At 42.1% G+C, this 20,728-nt stretch overlaps 3 long non-coding RNA genes and 1 other non-coding gene across 11 annotated transcripts; all 4 read right to left on the bottom strand.

Moving 5' to 3' along the window:
* Positions 1–632: 632 nt before the first annotated feature.
* LOC121436721 lies at positions 633–10,915 on the bottom strand. 7 transcript variants are annotated; one of them, XR_005972738.1, is made up of 7 exons: positions 9,266–9,328; positions 8,759–8,840; positions 6,727–6,882; positions 6,006–6,088; positions 5,610–5,734; positions 3,008–3,102; positions 633–890 (listed from the first exon to the last, which is right to left on the bottom strand). It is a non-coding gene; the product is annotated as an uncharacterized LOC121436721 (long non-coding RNA). The 7 variants fall into 7 exon arrangements; XR_005972735.1 differs by lacking the exons at positions 633–890; positions 9,266–9,328 and adding exons at positions 9,878–10,014; positions 10,770–10,915 and having other exon boundaries at positions 2,634–3,102; XR_005972739.1 differs by lacking the exons at positions 633–890; positions 9,266–9,328 and adding an exon at positions 9,910–9,957 and having other exon boundaries at positions 2,634–3,102.
* A 323-nt stretch (positions 10,916–11,238) lies between these two features.
* Positions 11,239–12,951, bottom strand: LOC121436726. Its single transcript, XR_005972743.1, has 3 exons — positions 12,892–12,951; positions 12,214–12,308; positions 11,239–11,299 (listed from the first exon to the last, which is right to left on the bottom strand). It is a non-coding gene; the product is annotated as an uncharacterized LOC121436726 (long non-coding RNA).
* Positions 12,952–12,957: 6 nt separating this feature from the next.
* Positions 12,958–19,638, bottom strand: LOC121436725. 2 transcript variants are annotated; one of them, XR_005972741.1, is made up of 3 exons: positions 19,589–19,638; positions 15,702–15,808; positions 12,958–13,016 (listed from the first exon to the last, which is right to left on the bottom strand). It is a non-coding gene; the product is annotated as an uncharacterized LOC121436725 (long non-coding RNA). The 2 variants fall into 2 exon arrangements; XR_005972742.1 differs by lacking the exon at positions 19,589–19,638 and adding an exon at positions 16,626–16,661.
* Positions 19,639–20,106: 468 nt separating this feature from the next.
* On the bottom strand, positions 20,107–20,178 carry Trnaa-ugc. The gene has a single exon. It is a non-coding gene; the product is annotated as a tRNA-Ala (tRNA).
* Between the last annotated feature and the right edge of the window lie 550 nt (positions 20,179–20,728).

Raw genomic sequence — 20,728 nt, 5'->3', positions numbered from 1 at the left:
GGGGATTCAAGGTGACCACCACATTCATATTCTCTACAGAGCACCACTCTGTATCCCGTGTGCACTGCCCACTTTACACTCAGGGAGGATGAAGTGAGTTGTGGAGCACTACAGTTGCTGCAATCCATAAATGGAACTGCTCTATATGTGTGCCAGCTTTCCAAACACACTAAAAACGCATTGCTATTCCATAAAACTTCAGCCCTTTTAAAGAAAATAAATGTAGGCATGTAGTTTGAATGCCACCTCCTGGCCATAATGGGGACTACATCAGTGAGAGTCTTGGGCCCAGTGGCGTCTATATTTGGGTGGGAGGGAACATTGGCTGTAACCTGGACTTGAAGGGACCTTAGATAAGATAAGGCAGTGTTTTTTCACTTCATTATACTTTCCTGGCACATAAAACTGGACATCTTAGGTATATCAAATGTAAACCCGAGATTGGAGACCAATCCCAGTCTAAGGCTAACATAAAGCAGCCTCATTAGATAGAGATGGTGGAGCTCTGTGTGTAAACACACACACACACACACACACACACACACACACACACACACACCACACACACACACACACACACACACACACACACACACACACCACACACACACACAGAGGCATGCACACAGCATCAGAATAGATTACATTCGTCTTTACTACTCCAGAAACTCAACAAAATGACTACTTCTCCTGAAGTATGGAAGGTGTATAATCATTTATCCAAAGCGCGATTGTGGGTTCGAGCATGCCTGTGAGTGCGTGAGCAATTGTGTGTGTGTGTGTTTGTGTGTGTGCGCGCGCGTGAGGTCAGGGGACAGAAGACAGCCTCCGGTGCTGTAACTCAGGCGCCATCCCCCTGATGTTTTTCTTAGACAAGGTTTCCAACTGGCCTGGAACACGCAAGGCAGGATGGGTTAGCTCGTCAGCACACTCCAGGGATGGGCTCGCCTCCACCTTCACACATAAGCATGTCCCGCCACACCTGCTACTTTTCCTCCTGTAGTTTATCTTCATTTTCTGGATGATGCTCTCTGGGAATGACACTCAAGGCCTCATGCCCACAAGGCCAGCACTTTACTGATTTAGCTGTCTCCCCAGCCCTACTTTTACCACCCAAGCACAAGTATTTTCTCAGATTACACTTTAAAGTACTTTCCTTCCTGGATATGAAATTTCAAACACCACAGGAAAGCACATGTACTACCATAAGGAAATCTGTGTTTGTTGCTGGGCTTATTCCTACCCCTAAGGCACAGGGCTGTCTGCAGGGAAATCTCCTGAGAGTGAGCTATCTGAGTAGAGTCCCAGCCGCCATTTTCTGTGCGCCTTGCTGTATGTGGTGGTGAGGAAGTCACTTCCCCATTTAGGGGATGGTAATCTTTAATGTGTCTGCCAGGGACACACAGGGCTCTGCCTAACATCCAGTGAAAAGAGGATGTTTTCCCATGACAGAACTAAGTTGAAACTTTCCCACAGTGAATGGAATGATAATAGTCCTGATATCTACTTTGTGTGTTTAGTGCAGAGTCTCAGAGCAGCCCAGCCCAGCCTGGGACTCTTCCCCTTCCTCCCTCAGCCTTCAGAGTGCTGCTGGTCTTCCCAGCTTAGCACACTGCTCCAGCTCAAGTATTCATTTTAATGTAAACACATTCTTAATGCTACTGTTTTCTTCTCGGCCCAGTAACATTTTCATTCCATTTCTACATGTATATGGTTGAATTCCCACGAAATAAGTAATTTTATCATTGATTTCCCTGCAAAAAATTATTTTATAATGATCCACATCTCTTGAAAAACCATGTACTCTAAGATTGTTTTCCTAAGAAATTTCACATTTTCTGAGATATTATTGGTTTTTGTTTGGTTTTCATTTTGAGGCAGGGCCTCTCTATGCTATTCAGGCTGTTCTGAAACTTCTTTGCAGTCATGATCCTGTAACCCCAGTGTTCAAATAGCTGGAAGTGCACGCATTTGCCACATAATGCGAATGAAAACTGTTCTCATTATTGCCTGGCATTTGAGCATTTTTCTTTAATGTTTCACAGCAATTATTTTAATTTGTAAATGATTTTAAGGCAAATAATGTGCATAACTTAATAATAATTATGTTGTGTATATTTGTGTGTGTATTTACACATTAATGCACATGCCTACAAAGGTCAGGAGAGGTCATACCTTCCTGGAGCTGAGGTACGGTCCATCACGGATTTTGGAAATGGATGCTGGAAACAGACCTTGCGTCCTCAGCAAGAATAGAATGCACTCTTAACCACTGAACATCTCTCCAGCAAGACTGTAGACTGTTAAAGTCCATTAGCCATTATAATGTTCATATTTTAAATTCCACTGTGTTTTCCCCTTGGTTCAATGACCTGGAGCTGATTCTTCTTTTTTCTTGTTTAGATTTATTTTTACTTTTAATTATGTCTGTCTGTCTGTCTGTCTGTCTGTCTGTCTGTCGTATGCACATGATGGGCAGAGGCATTGACTCCTGATGGAGCTGGAGTTAAAGGCAGTTGTGAGCTATCTGCCATGGGTGCTGGGACCCATACGCTCATAAACAGTAATGACTCTCACATCTCTTTCCTCCTGCCTCTACGTCTTGAGTGCTGGTATTACAGGTGAGGGTGAACATGCCCAGAGGGTCAAAGAACACAGAGCAATTTCCATTCTAGGCAATCATTCTGCCTCGAGAGCTATGTCGCCAGTCCCCATACTGTGGCTTTTTAAATTCACCAGTGATTTCTTTTCATGGTATAGCATTCTCATTGAACAGCTACCAGAAAAATCAAGAATATAGCTGGGAATGTCCTGCACTGCCAGGGGAGCCATACCAGTGTCTAGGGACCACTTTTAAAAATCCCCACATGTGCTCCCACCACAGTTTTGAAGAGCTTCGGACAGGGCCACAGATGCTGGGCAGATCTATGTGCTGCAGCATCCTCGAGTCCAGCCTCTGGCAAGGACATCCTGTTCCCGAGAGCAAGTCTCCTGAGAGCAAACCTACCTTACATGCCCAGCTTCCTCAAAGGTCAGCAACAAGGGACTGGAGGCTGCTGTTGTACTCTCTGTGGTTGTGTGTGCAGAACAATGACCCAGACCCTGCAGAAGAATCACAAAACAGGAAAAAGGTTGGTCAAAGAATCAGACACATCCTTAAGCTCAGTGCTGAAGACATAAAAAAAGAAAATTTGGAAATATAGCATAGTGTGTGGATATAGAAATGACGGAGAAAGAAGAACAGGATTTCCCTTGCACGGAGATGTGAGTGTGGGTGTCCTGATGTGGGGCTGTGCCTCCCTAGGAGTATGGGGACAATGATGAAGGGATCCCAGACATATCTGAGAAGCCGGATTCTGTGTTTGGATATCTGTACAGCAGTGGTTCTCAGCCTTCCTAATGCTGTGACATGACTCTTAATACAGTCCCTCATGTGTGGTGATCCCAACCAGAAAATTATTGCTGTTGCTACTTCATCGCTGTAAAGTTGTTACAGGTAAGAATCATAATGGAAATAGTTTGGGGGATAGACGTTTGGGGGGGGATAGATAGTTTGGGGGATAGAGGTCACAAGTCACAGGCTGAGAACCACTGTTCTAGAGTCAGAGAGATGTGGAACCTTCCTAGGCCCAGCAACTTTGCTTCCCTGAGCCTGGATGTGCTGGACCCATTTTCCAAACACAGGCTGGGCATATCTGTGAGGCACGAAACAGAGTGAGCTGTGATCTCTGAGCTGTGCTTACCACTCTGAATTGAGAGCATTAGAATGCTCACTCATTGATTTTATGGGCCTTTAGTTACAACATCTGCTCTAAATGCCAGTCAGAAGTTCCTGCATATGTGACAGACTAATGTTGATGTATGCAATTGGAATTACAGGCTGGCCTTGCACTCAGACATCATACTGCTCTGTCTCGTGAGTCCTGGGATTAAATGTGTGTGCCACGCCCACCTGTCAAAAATACGCATTTCTAAAGGCAGTAGTCTCCTGGAGAAAGAATAGGGACAAGCAGGAGCTGCAGCACCTAGAGACTGATTTCACTTTGACTCTGCCTAAAGCCTACTCGCTTCATCCGTAAAACTGCCAAGAGCAGTACATGCTGTAGAACAACCACTTTCAAAAATACTTTAAACGTTAGGTTTGCTTTTCGTTAGACAAATGTTAGATTCTTATTCTTTTGGAAATTCTTCTACAGTTAGTTTTACTTAGAAAAGTTTACATCTGAAAATTATTCATCAGCTGACACGTTGTTAAATTACTAAGTTTTACAACAACTAGTTTGGGTATTCAAACTACCCTGTGTCAAATACACGTGGAACAACTGATGTCAGTAAACGGAAGCACTGTGTCTCCAAGTGGTCAGACAAATCCAGAGATGTTAGAGCAACGTCTCCACAAGGAAAATGCACAGCGCATACAGGTGCTATCTGCCTTCTCCCAGACAAGGCTGCACAGGGCAGCTCTCACGCTGATCACTGCAGCATGGCTTCATCCCTCTTTCAATCCACTTCCATCCCTCCCCTGTCTTCTGAACCATCTCCACTGTCTCCACACACTCCCTCATCCCGCCCTCCCCAGGCCTTTCTCTGTGCAGTGCCAAGTCACCTTCCACCAAAAGGAATCAAATCATGTCAATTCCATAACTCACCTTCCACACTGATCATATAATCCAAATGTCATAGTCAGCTGAAAACGACACACATCTTCCTTTCTACCCTATCCCCAAGCAGTGTCCACATTGTCTTCAAGGCTCTGGCCACTGGCCTTGTCCCCTGCTCTTAGATCCACTGTTCTCCATGGGGGCAAGCACGCCCATAACATGGCTTATGCATGGCCTTGCTTCTTTTTGCCATTCAGGACTCAGATCACATGCTAACTTCTGAAAACTTTAGGGGGTAACATCACGTACCACAATCTCCATCACAACTATTTCCTGTCCCCTTTATGATCTTTAAAGCGCCAATAATACATGGAATTGCTCTGATTACTGATTTCTTCTGCTTACTGACAGTTTGCCTATCTAACACAAAATACAGGAACCCGTGCTAGTCTTCACAGTGCAGGAACAAGGTGCTCACAAAAGAGGCCAGTATGTGAATATCTGGATAAATATATATGAAGGAATTGATGCGTATTTGACATGCCATGTAACACACTGGTATTTACGGGAGTAGCAAGAGAACACGGTATGGAATTAAGCAGTCTGTGACTCCATATCCTAGAAGACAGAATAACAAACACAGTAGCAATACTTTTTAACGTGGACAGCCATCAGAAAGAAGTGGCTATGCCACACCACACTTCACAGGGTTTGATTCGGTGTCTAGTGTGGACCCAGATTTCTACCATTTTAATAAGCACTCCCTGCAAATGTGATGCAGAAATGCATGACCCATTCAGGAAATGGTCTGAAGGGATGGCTTCCATTTCAGTCCTGGTCATTTAAAGGAACCCATGCAGACTTCTGTCATCTGGGGAGTCTATGAATGCCATTGTTCCACAGTGTGCTGCTCTTGCTGCTACCCTGCTGCAACAGGATGTGTTCCTACAAGGCATCACAGATCCGCTGCAGGTCACATGGATGGGAAGAGAAAAGGAAATGACTCACCTGGTGAGTCCCACATGATCTTGTCACTCTTGCTCAGGTAACAGGCTGACAAGACCACACCACACTTGGTTCTTCTCCAGGAGCTGGTTTTGCATGGAGAGTTCACTGTTTTCTCCCCTGTTCTACTAGAAGGCAGAGTAAGGGGAGAGAAATCTCATGGGGAGGGGAAGAAGGCGATGAGAACGCTCATGCACTCTACTGTACTGAATATAGGGATGGAGTAGTCTGTCTGCATCCAGTCAAGTCAAAGATGTGCAGTGACATCTTCCTCTTCTTTGTTCATCTCACAGACCCTTCCTATACACACCCATGTACACATCACACACACACACACACACACACACACACACACACACACACACACACTCACACTGGTGGCACTGATGACTCACATACTGGAAACAAGGGCTCATGTCAGCTTCTTGTCAACCTTCTGCGTGTTCTCTCTGCCTTCCTGTTGTTCTTATCATAGAAGAGACCTGATATTGACAGAAAGAGGAGACAAAGTGTCACTGACAGCTAGCATTTGGTGATTACTGTCTTCTGGGGGTGGTCAGATAATCCAGAATTCTAGACAGATAACAAGTGAAGAGCAGGTCCACTTGAATGTGTGTCCTTGCACGGGCATGTTATGGGATAATTTAAGCATCACAGTATATAATGATGACAAAGTGGTACTCCTTTAAAAAATGGGTGTTTCTGAGTGGACACAAACGCATGAGTAAATCCATTAATAAACAAAAGATAAAAGGGAAACTTTACTCAAAGACAAGCAATGCTTGTATACTAGTAACTGCACAGGGAAGTAGGTATCAGAGCAACACTTAGCAGGCGTCATGGTAATAATCCATATGGCAAGACCCATCCATAAAACACCCCCTCTGTAAACAGTCTACAGCAGACACTGCTAAAATCTGCATGACTGGATGGGAAAACAAGAGGGAAAACACACGAGTACTAACCTTGACCCTTTTGTGTTGGCAAAAATATTATTAGATATTTTGAAAAAAGTTACCTACTTATTCTACATAATACAAATCTTTCTGGAGTTACACATACATACCTAACTCTTCACATGTATCCCCTTCTTTCTCTCCACTGTGATCTCAACACCTACCTGATGGAGCTGGCTGGGAGGTGAAGGAGTATCTCTATGATTCCAAAGATTCCATTTGGGCAAACATTAGACCTGTGGCTGCCTTAGAAAATTTCCCCCAAACTGGGTGTTGGACATTTGTTTCTTTTCTCATAATTAACTTGCAACTTCAAAATACTGAAATTGAAACATAAGCAAATATATGTTTTCAAAGACATTTTCATCATAGAGAAAGAAACCTGACATTTCAACCTAAAAGAGAGCTTTTGTTAAAATCTACCCACAGACATTTGACCACAGTGAAATGTGTGGAAGCTGTAATTTAAAATCCCTGTCACTGGAGATAGCATCAGGAAATATGAAATAATTAGAAAAACTCTGCCCGCTTCTCTGTTGTGCCTAGACACTGAATGGGACAAATCATTGCTGAGAGTAAAGATGTATAGATTCGTCGACTGTGGTGATATTTTGTTTGTCCTATGACAATAAAGCTTGCCTGAGAATCAGTGTGTGCAGATAGCCACTAGTTAGCCAGAGAGGACAGGCAGTGTTGGAACTCACCTTTCCCAACACTCAGGAGGTACAGGCAAATGGATCTCTGCGAGTTCAAGGCCACCCTGGGATACACTAGATTGATCCAGTCTAAAACAGAAAGAGAGTCAGGCACTGGTGGCTCACACTTTTCTTCCCAGGGTTTGTTGAAGAGAGGAATATAAGGTGGGAGGAGATAGGAGATCCAGGCATTCAGTCTGAGGTCTTGTAGAGACAGGATGCTCCATTTGGTCTGAGGATTTCATAGAGGAAAGAACTGGAAGCTGGCTGCTTTGCTGTTCTGATCTTATAGATTCAACCTCGTAATATCTGACTCCAGATTTTATTATTAAGACCAATTAGAATTCACTCTGCAATCACCTTCATGCAATGGAAGATACAGGTGTCTGTTCTCCTCAAAAAGACCTATAGATCCAGTGCAATACCAACAGAAATCTAACAGACTTTTCATAAACTAATGGGCTTATCCTGAAACTCATAGTGAATATGAAAAACCAGAGCATGAAAACACCTTCAAAAGGAAAAATCTTGGAGGATGAACACATGACTTCCAGACTCCTTATAAACCTAGAGAAATGAAGACAGCGTGCCTGATTGGTAATGACAATAAGACAGAAAAGAATATGAAGGGGACAGAAGAGTCACACACGTGTGAGGGGACACCTTTAGCAAAGACACAAAGACACTTCAATGAAGCAGGAATATGCTGGTCACCGAGGTTTTTTGGGACTCCCTGTAGTGGTAGGGAGGAGCAGCCCAGCATCGTGACCTTCAGCCTGAGGATCACCCTGTCCTTTGATGACCTTGACCCTGGTAAACTGGGTCTAGGCTGCAGAAAAAACTTTCAGAAAAAGCCAGGATGAAGCAAAGGTTGTGAGCTTATTAATCCTGTGGATAGAAGCTCACACAGAATAAGGATGGCTCATGCATGACGGCCTCAGTGAGGACTAGAGAGAGACACTTGAGATTAGGTGTCAGTACAAAGGGTGTGTGAGGAGGGCAGAAGAGTGAGAAATGTGAAGATTTTTATGGCTCTCAGAGTTACATTGTTTTAAAATTACATGTAAGAATACTTTGAGTCTTTAAATGGGTTCTGTTTTCCCATTAGGAAAAATATACAATATGTTATTAAAAAGTCAAAAATAAAAAAATAATCTTTTGAAATGTTCTTATCGCTTTTAAAATTTCTTTTAGTAAATTAAATTTAAGGTTAATATGTGATTTTACAAGTATTCTTGTCCTAAGTAAGCACAATTAATTAATTTATTTATATTTGTTGAATGTTTTTCCATAGGGAAGTTTGTGCACCACATGAGTGAGTACCTACTGCTCACAGAGGGAACCAGAGTTTGAGATGTCTTGGAACTGGAGTTACAAACAGTGTCAACCATTGGGTAGGTGCTGGGTATCAACTCTGGATCCTCTGGAAGACATTCAGAAATATAAAAGAATGAACCCTATCTTCAGACTCCAGTTTGTTTGTTTTTATTTTTAAACTTACTTTGAGATGTTTTTAGGAATAGTTGCATCATATCTGCAGGTAATTTTGGCTCTATCAGTTGGGCTGAGGCTTCTTGAATGTCCTAAAAATGTAAAAATGATCACAGGATGAGGGGCTATGTATTCCCTCTCATATCCCCTTCAATGCCCTGTCTTCTGTCTTATTTTGGGACAAGCAGACCTCCCCATGCACAAATATAAATATAGACAAGTTGTTTATCTCAGGATACAAAAGTCAACCCAAAACAAACAAAGGATCTACACAGGACTAGAGACATCTCCGAGGTTAAGAGTGCCTTTGGCTATTGCAGATGACCTGACTTCAGTTTCCAGCACCCATATGGTGGCCGACAGATGCCTATAACTCCAGAGCCAGGGGAACTGACAGTCTTTTCTAGTCTCTGTGGACATCGGCACTCAAATGCGCATATCGTACACACAGACATACAGGCAGACACTCAGTACATAGTGAAAAGAAATCTAAAAGATAATTGATCAAGAATACAACCTAGAGCCTGGAGAGATGGCTCAGTGGTCAAGAGCTCTTCCAAAGGTCCTGAGTTCAATTCCTGGCAACCACATGGTGGCTCACAACCATCTGTAAAGAGGTCTGGTGCCCTCTTCTGGCCTGCAGACATGCACAAAGAATATTGTATACATAATAAATAAATAAATAAATATTTTTTTGAAAAGAATACAACCTAAACATGAATCGTGTAGGAGAAAACGAATGAATTACAGACTAACTTCTTAGATATAACAAACCTCCTTTCATTAAATGAACAACTGGATTGTTAAGAACTCCATAAAGTGAGAAAATGTCCACTCTTCCAAATATATGTTAGTAACATATTTTTCCTGCCTGGGAAAATGAATGTGGGAACTTGTGTATCAGGTGACAGTCTTACTGTTTCCAGATTTCCCAAACCTCAAAAAGAGCCAGTAAGAAAATAGACATTTCAGAAAATAAAAGTTGGCCAGAAGGGTGAGTAGATGCTCCACTAAGAGAAACATACAGCCGCAACATGCTTAACACTTAGGGAAGAGAGACAGGTGACTCTGAGGGGACTCTTGACACACCCATAAAATACTCAGAAATAAAGACTTGTCATACAAAGACCTGGCAGGTTGTGGAGGATGAAACTCTCGTACCCACTGCTGGTGGCCATGGAAAACAGGACAGAGACTTGGAAAAGTATTTCCCAATGTCTTCATATGTTAATTGTCATCTGACCATCACATTCCCAAATATATAACCTGGAGGAAGAGGACATATTTTCTTTTAATGACTTATTTATTTCAGTTCACACCAGCTTTATATAAAAGACACTGAAATTGAAAACAACCAAAACAACAGGCTACAGGTAAATGACTCATTTCCCAAGACTGTCATGGCAGCTCCCAACTGTAACTCCAGTGCCAAGGGATCCAATACCCTCTCTTTGCATCCATGGGCACCAGGCATGCATGTGCTCTTCATACCTATATGTAGGCAAACATATATACATATAAAATAAAAATAAATTATAAAATTTTCTGTGTAGCTATACATTGCTACACCATTTAATATTAAGAATGAACAATTATCATAGGCAACAAAATAGATAAATTTAAACATATATTCAAGATGAATGAAGGCCAGATGTCTCTAAACTCTGGTTCTATTCTAATACATTCCAGCATATATATTAATTTGTCTATAATATCAGATTGGTTTTTTTTTTGAGACAGGGTTTCTCTGTGGTTTTGGAGCCTGTCCTGGAACCAGCTCTGTAGACCAGGCTGGTCTCGAACTCACAGAGATCCGCCTGCCTCTGCCTCCCGAGTGCTGGTATAATATCAGATTGTTGTAATTTCCTGCAGACAGGGTAGGGCAGTGGTTGGGAGTGAAAACCTAACTAACATAGAAATGAAACTTTATGGATTGGTAAATAATAATGAAACTTTTACCTACCTGAGTATAAGAAGATGTCTATTGTCATTATGGGGAAAAGTAGAAAAATAGTAATTACGTTTAATATTTGATGACTTGGACTGCAGAGATGGCCCCATGGTTAAGAGGACTTGCTGCTCTTACAGAAGACCCGGACTGGGTTCTCAGCACTCACTTGCTGGCCCACAATGGACTGCATATCTGTTTCTAGGGGAGCAACACCCGTTTCTGTCCAAAGCAGCACACCCTAATCCTGAAACCAGAGCAAAAGAAACATACACTGACCCTGAGACTAGAATCAGTTCACTGGCCCTGAAACCAGAGTCCAACGTTTAAAAAAGGCCAGTGAAATAAACACATTTGCCCCTGAAACCAAAGCTACAGAAACACACTCTTCCACTTACCAATTCCGCAAAACAAACTAACCAATATCTCAGCATAAAAGGAACCAATCCCAGAGCAGGAAAACCAGCAGATCATTGAGCATGAAACCACCCTGTACCTGTTCAGTTGGGAGCTGCCTTTCCCACTTTTGCAGGGTCAGCCACCTCCTGGACTCTTCCCTCCCAGTGAATCTCTTGAATGAGGCTTGGGTGAGACCTTCTTTGCCTAAGAAGAACAGAGAAGCAATGACTTCAACTGGAGACGAGTGGAGGAGAGGGGAGCAGAACTGGAAAAGCTTCTCCTAGCAGAGTAGAGTTGTTACTCTTCTGAGGATCTGAGCAGAGCTGTAACAACTTGGCTAGGGAAACCCTCCCCTACCAGAGCAGAGCTGTTAATTTGGGAAAAGCTTTCCCTGAAGCAGGGCTGTGAGCTTCTAAGTTTAAGGTGAATTTGTGGTATTCCTTGGCTCCTGACTGCCAGGATCCCTTTCCATCTGAGCAGCAATGCTTACAATATACACACAATTTTTAAAACATTGCAGTCATTGGGTGCCGGGAAGATATCCCCAGGCTGCCTGACACCATTCTGTTCAGGCAGGTGCCACACACCCACAGGCAAGCCTGCATTGTCAAAGCCTGGGCTGGGGAAGACATTCACAGGTCGACCCGCTACTTCCAGGAAGCCATTATGGTGAGCAAAATGTGTGGTGGAGAAATGGGAGAGAAAGAGCAACAGAACTAGCTATGATAAACGGTGCAATGAAGGATGTGAAGGCAGTGAGGAACAGACTGAGGAACAACCTAAATACCTTCAAGCTCAGGAACATGGATTCAAAACAAACTTCTTACCCAGACCCAGAAAAACAAATGTAATATGTACTCTCTCATGAGTGACTTTTGGATAAAAAGCAAAGAAAAACCAGCCTACTTTCCACAACCCCAGACAACCTAGACAAGAAAGAGAGACATTGCTGGTCTACATAGGAAGGAGAAAAAGACAAGAATTCCTGAGAAAACTGGCCATGGGGGGGGGGGGTCAAAGGAGAGGAGGAAGGGGAGAGTATAGGAAGGTAGGAAAGCAGAGCTAAATGTATAGCTCAATAAAAGCAATAAAAACCAAACTTCTTAGATATAACAAACCTCTTTTTATAAGTTGAGAAGCTTGTTGTTAGGACGTCCATCAAGTGTCAGCTGTATGCTCTTCCACGTAATGGTTGATAAATGAAGACAATGCCCTGATGGGGAATACAAGTTTGAAAACCATGCACCAGATTAATGAATCCTTGTATCTAGGATACAGAACATCTCACAGACATCATTAAGGTAAGTGCTACCTATGGCTTTTCATGTAATAGAATAGAGATGATTCTAAGTGACCAAGAGTATTGATTTCATAATAAATGTAAATGTATATGAATACATCAAGCAAAGAAAAATACTCTTCAGGTTACCTGTTAAGATAAAATCTTAACACCAAAACATGGACGCCTGGTAGTCCAATGACCCACGGACAAAAGGGGGGTCTTGGGGGGCAGGGCGGGGACAAGTAGAACACAGGACACCATGCCAACAAGCTGAAGGTGCACGTGCTCCCTTTCGGGGGGTCCTTGAGGCCTGCCCGGTTGGCAGACACTCACCTCTCTGGGTGGGTAGCCTTAATGTAGGAGCAGAAAACTGTTCCTGAGCAAAGAACCTTTCAGAAAACGCAGGCTTTGGGGGGAGGCCGTGTGTAAGAAAGACAGCCCTGCAGAAGGAGCTGGGGGAGGGGGGTTTGTGCTCTTTTCCTGGACAATCTGCCCCTGGATAGCACACACTCACCCGTCCAGATGGAACTCCTCAGCACATAAACAGGGTCGCCTGGTAGCCCAATGATCCTAGACCAGGATGGAGGGGGGAGGACTTTGGACTTTCCACAGGGCAGGGAACACTGACTGCTCTTCAGACTGGAGAGGGAGGGGGAGAGGAGTGGGTGGAGGGGGAGAGGAGTGGGAGGAGGTAGAGGGAAATGGGAGGCAGGGAGGAGGCGGAAATTTTTTTCAATAAAAAATAAAAAATAAAATAAAATAAAACATAATTGACAGAAAAAAAGATAAAATCTTAAAATACTGACTTTTAAGCACATATCCCTTAAATGTTACACTGAACACTTAGAAATGAACAAAAAATAATAGCCAATTACAAATAAAAGGTAACCTGAGATAAAAATTCTGATATTTGAGAAATGCTTAAAAGAATATGCAATTAAGAGATATTTTTGAAACCCACAATAATTCTATGGGCTCAACTTTAGTGGCAAAATGTTACTTTTTCAAGAAATATACCAATAATGTGGCATTTTTTTGAGGAATGTGATGGCTAATCTTGGTTGTCACTAAGACTACATCTGAAATCAACTAAAACTCAAGTATCTGGACTCTCCTGTGAGAGATTTTCTTGATTGGATCATGTGAGGTGAGAATATTCACCCTAATCATCATCTCTGTTGGAAGTCCACATCAAAGGACGTGGAAGAGGAAAGTTTTTATTTTTGCTTGCTCTCATTCTTATCAGCAATGTCATCTACCCTGCTTCTGAGGCATCCCTTTGTTGGAGTTAGAACCTACATTTTTGGGACTCCAATAGTGACTGAAGAAAAGTAGCAGGTCCCTAAGAATCCTCTAGATCTCCAGTGCCAAACTGGGACTGCTGAGACATCCAGTCTTGTTGACTGAACAACTACCATTTATGGCTTTTCTGCCAGACAGAGCCATTGTTGGTTTTGGGAGGCACATTCTACTAATTATATTCCTTTAGATCAGTGGTTCTCAACCTTTGAGTTTGACCCCTTTCACAGGGATCAGATAAGACTATAAATAAACACAGATATTTACATTGTGGTCCATAAAAATAGCAAAATTACAGTTATGAGTAGCAATTAAATAATTTTGTAGTCGTAGGTCACCACAATATGACAAACCGGATTAAAGGATCACAACATTGGGAAGACTGAGAACCACTGCTTTAGTGAGATCTGAGTAATGCAATGGATAAGGAAAAGCTCAGGAACAATAGTAGATTGGAACACACTGTTTTCGATGCAACAATAATCATATGGGAAATAATACATTGAAAAGATTTATGAAAGCTAATTTTCCTGTAGCTCTATGGACTTCTGAAACTTGATAGAAGACAACCTACCCACTCTCCAGACGAATATGGAACATTCGCCAACACTAACTCCACATGAGACTGTTAAATTTGTACACAAATGCATGTATGGATTAAAATGTTGCAATTTGCAGGTAGTTCAATTGGTAAAAGAAAGGCACATATACTTATGCCTGCCTGCTGAGTTCAATTCCCAAGACCCATGAGGTGGAAGGAGAGAACCAATCATCACAAACTGGTTTTGGGAGGCACATATGTATCTAGGCACTGATGCACTGAAAGGCCTCTTTCACAGCAATAGAAACCACGGCTTAGCAGAAAAGACAAAAATATTCCAAGAATGGTGACCTCTATGCATCCATTAATGTAGGAGAAGACCCAAGTTTTCCAGAAGGTCTGTAAAACAATGCAGACTAAGTAAGGATAAAAGACCCAAGTTTTCTCTCAGATATCGAATCTAGAGTTGAATTCGTTTGTGAGTGTGGCTGTGTGTGGTCATGCTTGCAGGTCATAAAACTAGAAAACAGACCATGAGGAGACGAACAGGAGCTTAAAAGAGGAAGGAAAAGAGAGGGCAGTGAAATATGTGGGCCATGAAAACAGAAGATGCAACAACTTGTAGATGAAAGCACAAAGGAAAAAATCTATTTCTAAAACAATGTTGAGTAAACCAGGAAGCATATGAACCCAAGATACATGAAATGATTGATATAGTCAAACTTCAGAAAAGAAAAAAGAAAAAACCTTGAGATCATGTTGAAGGAATTCTGTTTCTGGTAGACAAAAAGAGAGCCACGTAATTATAATGAGGCATGCAGTCCAAGGGATAAAGCACACTATTTATTATAGTGCTGAATAAAAGCAATTATCAAACCTGAATCTCTATGTCTACATAAATTATTCTGCTGGATTATCTTGGGGATAAAAAACCATCATCAAAAGTAAACGTAATTGTTTATCAATATGAGACATGCTGCTAAAAAGGGCTAAAGGAAATTTCTAAAACAAACAAATCTTAGAGGAATCAGAAATATCTGGAAGAAAGAAGAAGAATATCAATGCAGAATATGATTAAAATATATACGTTTCCTTTTCCTTTTAATATCTCTCAGTTCTGTGTGATGTTTGAAGCAAAAAGTATAAGTGATGTGATGTGGTCCTCTATAGACACAGAGTAAATGTATTGTAGATTCTGTTCTTACAATGGTGATTGTGAAGGAACTATAATTGCAGTAACATCAAATAGGGTTAGACTTGAAGGCAATCACGATATCTGAGTAGCACTAACACCGACCAGAGAGATCTGGGATAGCTGATGTAACATACTCACTTCACAGTGCCTTGATCCTTCCATCCAACTGAGATGACAAGGCATTTAGGCACATGGGATCACATTTAACCTCAAAGAGCTGCTAATGAACAGAACATGAGGTATTGTTATCATATTGAATGGTTAAGGATGGGTAAGGGAACTAACTCACCCTTAATGTCCCAACGTTCTGCTCAGTCTGGCAGACATCACAGCACACTGGGTTCTTCCTTAAAACTCCTGCTTCTGGGTTGCAAAGATTAAACCCTTTACTTTACACTAGAAGGTAGCAGAAGGGAAAAGAAAACTCATGAAGTAGAGGAAACCAGGATGAGGAAGCACATAAATCCCAGGGGATGGAATGATGGTGCCTTGTCTGTGCAGACGACATCAATGGAAGGTACACAATGATGTTTTTCCTCCTCCCAGGTCATCTCACCACCCTGGGCATATACAGTGATAACTGTGACTGCAGACACATACTGGGAATGTGAGCTTGTGCATTTCCCATTCCCGTGGCAAGAACTCCCCCTCTCTGTGTGCACTCAGGCCCCTACTTTCATGCCACAGCCTTCCATGGGCAGCACAAAGGGGGCAAGGGAAATCCGCCAACCACATAAATACACAGGTTTTGTTTTCTCTCCATTCAGGCCCTGAAAATTATTCTTTGAGGTGGGCATCATTACTTCCTTTCCACACAGGGGCTCAGAGAGCGCAATGCTTAGACCCAGGAAATTCTCCAGAGGCACCAGATGAACACTGATGCCATCTTAAATGGATTCCTCTGGCCAATATTGGGACAAATGGAGCATGGAAATAGAGAACGGCAATAGAGAGGAGAACAGTTTGGGAAAATGGGTGTTGAGCCATACTGATATAGGTCAGCACATGAGTAAAGAAATATGGAGATAAGTAAGCAGTATACTACACACCAGGTCATCATTGAAGAGGACCAGGAGAATCATAACACATAACCTATCACAGCAGTAAGTGATTAACTAACTTTCACAATATATATCCAGGGACATATCTGCACAAGCATGAGCATATACACAACACACACTAACAAATGTCAATGTAAACACACAGCTCTCACCTCAAAGGAAGAGGAGAGTTCATTCTGGAGTCAAATATATGTGAGTAAACATGAGTGAGACAGGTTTATGTTAGTACAAATTACATGTCACAATGTGGAAACAGTTTCATGAAGTTTTTATAATAATAGAATGAAGAAACTATAGACTCTCTTTAAGTACATGGGTGATAATATTAAGTAGACTATTATGGTAAAGCAGAGAAACCACAGCTACAGGCACTAGCTGCTATGTGATGACACGCAGTCGTTTGACTGGTAGAAACTTAAAGCTTTGATAAGGAGACATATTCTGATATTTTAAATGTCAGGTCCAACGTCATCACTTAGTAACAAGGTGTTAGGTAAGTCCAACACAGGGGGCCCAAGGAGTGGCTACTCATGGGCTCAAGAGAACACAAAGGAAATTGTAATTAGGCCCTGGGACTGCGACTTCCACCATCTCCATATCACTGCAGGTCTAAGAGTCAATCAACCAGTCTTTGCAGACCAGCCTCTGCCAAGGAATTCCTGTACACACACACACACACACACACACACACACACACACACACACACACGACACCTCATTCTCACTCTCCTAGCTCCCTGGTGTTTACTGAGAGCTCAAGGGGTACAACCACATTACAACAGATTCATCTCTGACCACACACAGGATGGTGAGAGCTACTAAATTATGTGGTCTGAATGAGATTCCTGTGACGATGGCCATGGACTTGTCTCTGGGACATTTCTCTCATTTGTTTCAGACTGTCAATAATAACCTGTAAATGCCGATACGAAAATAGGGACAAGCTGCATTACACATCAAATATAGTTTGCATCATGAAATAATCCATGCTTGCAACAAAAAATATCCTTTGTAAGTTTCATTGACACTTGTTTCCTGACAGTTTACAGAAGATTTAATAATTTGTTCACAGAAAAAACAATACGTATCAATTTGTTTAAAAAATAATAGCAGTTATAGATGAATCAAAAAGTACAAATATTTGTGCATTATCCCGACAGATAGATCCATAGTGCTGATAGGCCGAGAGATTTCCAAACATTGCTGAATTGGAGACAACCTGTCTTAATAAAGGACAACTATGTTCACGGCTCAAACAATTCATTATTAGTAAGATGTCTGTTGATTCAAAACTGAGCTACAGATTCGATGCACTAACAATAAAATAGCACTTATTCTTTTTAAAAATTGAGTGGATAACTCTAAACATTGTAGACTAAATATATAGCTTGTGTAAACCTTAGAAACAGACAAATGTTAGAGAACAGCATTGCCTGATAGGAGACCTCTGTGTGAACCTACAGTAATTGGACCAGCATGCTATTGAATCAAAGTCGGCAAGAAAAAGTCCAAAACCAACATTCCACGCTCACATCCACACATTTACAGACCACTGCCTATATCGAGTCAACATTTTTCCTGTGTCTGATGCTGGCATCAAGCTTGTGTGTAGTGCGTGTAGTGTGTGCTGAGAAGAACTGACCATACTCCTGCTGCAGCCTCCCAGGCACTGGGATTACTGGCATATGTACCATGATTGGATTATTGGAGAACTGATGTTTCACAAATAAACAAGGCAATTTGATGCATAAAGATGGCCTTTCAGGAAGCAATGCTGAGGTAAGTGTATATCCAAACCCACAAATATAAACTAGGACCTACATCGTATCATATGTGAAGACCATTCAAAATAAATTACAGATGTAAAAATATAAAAATCAGCCTATAAATGTCCAACAGAAAACAAGAAGAAAATCCCTGTCACTGGGTTCCAGGAAAAGATTTCGCAGACAAGACACCGAATAAAAACCGTAATTGAAGAACTAGAGAAGGTGGGATCTTACAATTGAAAATCTCCTGCTCTTCCAAAGACATGGATGAGAATTGAGATGATAAGTCTGAGGCTAGGAGAAAAGTTAGAAATACATATATCTGATAAAGCATTTCTATGAAACATACGGAAAACCTCATATGTCAGTCAGAAAGTAGTCATCGAGACCCGTGAAATATTTCAGGTGTGCTTTTCAAGGGGGTGTTGATAGGATTGCCCCCTTTATTGAGATTCATTAGAGATATTAAGGCCATAAGCAGTGTCTTAGGGATTCTGAGGAGAGATCAGGGCCACCTGGCAGGGCGGGCCCAAGGAAATGGAAATTAAAATGCCAGACCGGTGCCAAGCACAAAGTGTCCCACACCTGCAACCCCTTCACGAGGCAGCCAAGGCAGGAGAAACACTGAGAGTTCTGAGCCAGGGTAGGGCACAGTGAAATGCTGTCTCAAATCCAAACAAAACCGCAGATTACTAAAAAGAAAATCCTCTAACCAAGTGAGTCTTTTACCACTCATCTGAGACATGTAGGGTAATTATTGACTAGCATTTAGGCTTTCCCTCTTAAATCTCACCGGTCCTATGGGCTAGCAATCTCATGGCCTTTTCACAGAGAGGGACATGTACAGACAGGTCTGGGGAAGAAGGGGGTAGTGGAGAGGAAGGTGCTCGCTGGTCATCCAGTGGTAAATAAAGCTGGGAATAAATAGCTGAATATTAACTCATTCAAATAATATTAAAACTGTTCAAAGAGAAAACAATTGCTTTCTTTTCTGTTTGCCCAGAGATCTGACTGACTGCAACTTGGAAAGACAGCCCTGCTATCTCACTTATCTCTTACATCTCACCGATCCATGGGCGAACAATCTCAAGCACAGAGTAGGAAGTCGGGATCACAGAGTGCTCATTTGGCCTCATCTCCCTCCTGTTCACTCTCCCACAATTCCCCTCCTGGACAATGGCTCCAGCACAGCCCTGTACAGAACAGCACAGGAGGAGGCAGAATGGTCCCAAGTCTCTCTCCTTCCGGAGAAACACAGGCTGCAAACCCCGAGGTAGGAGTGGTCCTACTTGGGTCTGGAATCCCTGCATCTGCCTCCCAACCCTCAGAAAGATTCTGGTGCTCACCTCCGGGAATCCATAAGCTCAACTCAGTCCAAACACCAGGAACTGAATGCTCCTTTCCAGGACATCGTCCGGTCGCCATTTGAAAAGAGTCGCCATAATGACCCCGGTTTCTATGACAACCGCAATGCTGCCTCCCCCTTAGTAACCAGGAATGGCTCCGCCCAGCCCTCCCTTACTTCCTCTCAAAGGAAGAACTCTTCACCCTTGTTTTCACTCAAGAAAGCATACCCATTAGAGAAACTGTCCCCACTACGAATGCAGAGCTTTTCTTTTTTTTTTTTCCGCTCTGTGAACAAAGCATATCCCTAAAAGCCCGACCACATTGTACTCACCAGACCATGGTGGTATCTATGGAAATGTCGTCACAAAGATGAACATTGCTGTCACGGTGACAAACGAGCAATTTCATTCCAATAATTAACTATGCATATATGACCTCATCACGGGAATTTAAAGTCTGGGACATCTTGTACAGAAACATCCTGAAAAAGAACAGTCAAAGGTTAAAAGAACTGCTTTGGAGATGCCGGGGATCGAACCCGGGGCCTCACATATGCAAAACATGTGCTCTACCTCTGAGCTACATCCCCAAACCTGGTAACAGCTTCATCAAAGCCTATGTGAATTCAGAGCGACCGAGCCAACGTTCAGAGTCTCTGCAAGGGTCTGCATCAGGTCCTTTGAGCATATTGGATTCCAGGTTTAGTGTTTTGATAGGATTCATGGGACTTTTGTTGCATGAGAAAACAATCTATTTTCAGTCAAAGGAAAAATAATAACAATAAAAATAATAACAACAACAAAAATAACAACAAACCTTATGCTCTTTAAAGCAAAGTAACCTAACAATGAATGATACTTTGAAGTACTCAGTCCCATCAATTTTACTTCAACTTTACCTTGCAGGTGGTTCAACATGCCAGTATCATGCGGAATTAATAATTATATGTTGCTGATATGCGGTCATATCTGAGAGTATGAGTAGCTTCCTGAAACCCTCTCTAGCATACCTTCTTCCTCTTTTAAAGCACTAATTAGGTTCAGGGCTTGAAAGGCAGTTTTTATAATCTTGGTCAGGCTGCTCATTTTGTTTCTTAACGTTGCCAATACTGTCCATCACTCCATTTATGGCAATAACTA

This window comes from Microtus oregoni, unplaced genomic scaffold (assembly GCF_018167655.1).
Source record: "Microtus oregoni isolate MIOR12 unplaced genomic scaffold, Mior012 000050F_002, whole genome shotgun sequence".
In the NCBI taxonomy this organism is placed as follows: domain Eukaryota; kingdom Metazoa; phylum Chordata; class Mammalia; order Rodentia; family Cricetidae; genus Microtus; species Microtus oregoni.
This window is presented reverse-complemented; position numbering and strand designations above follow the sequence as displayed.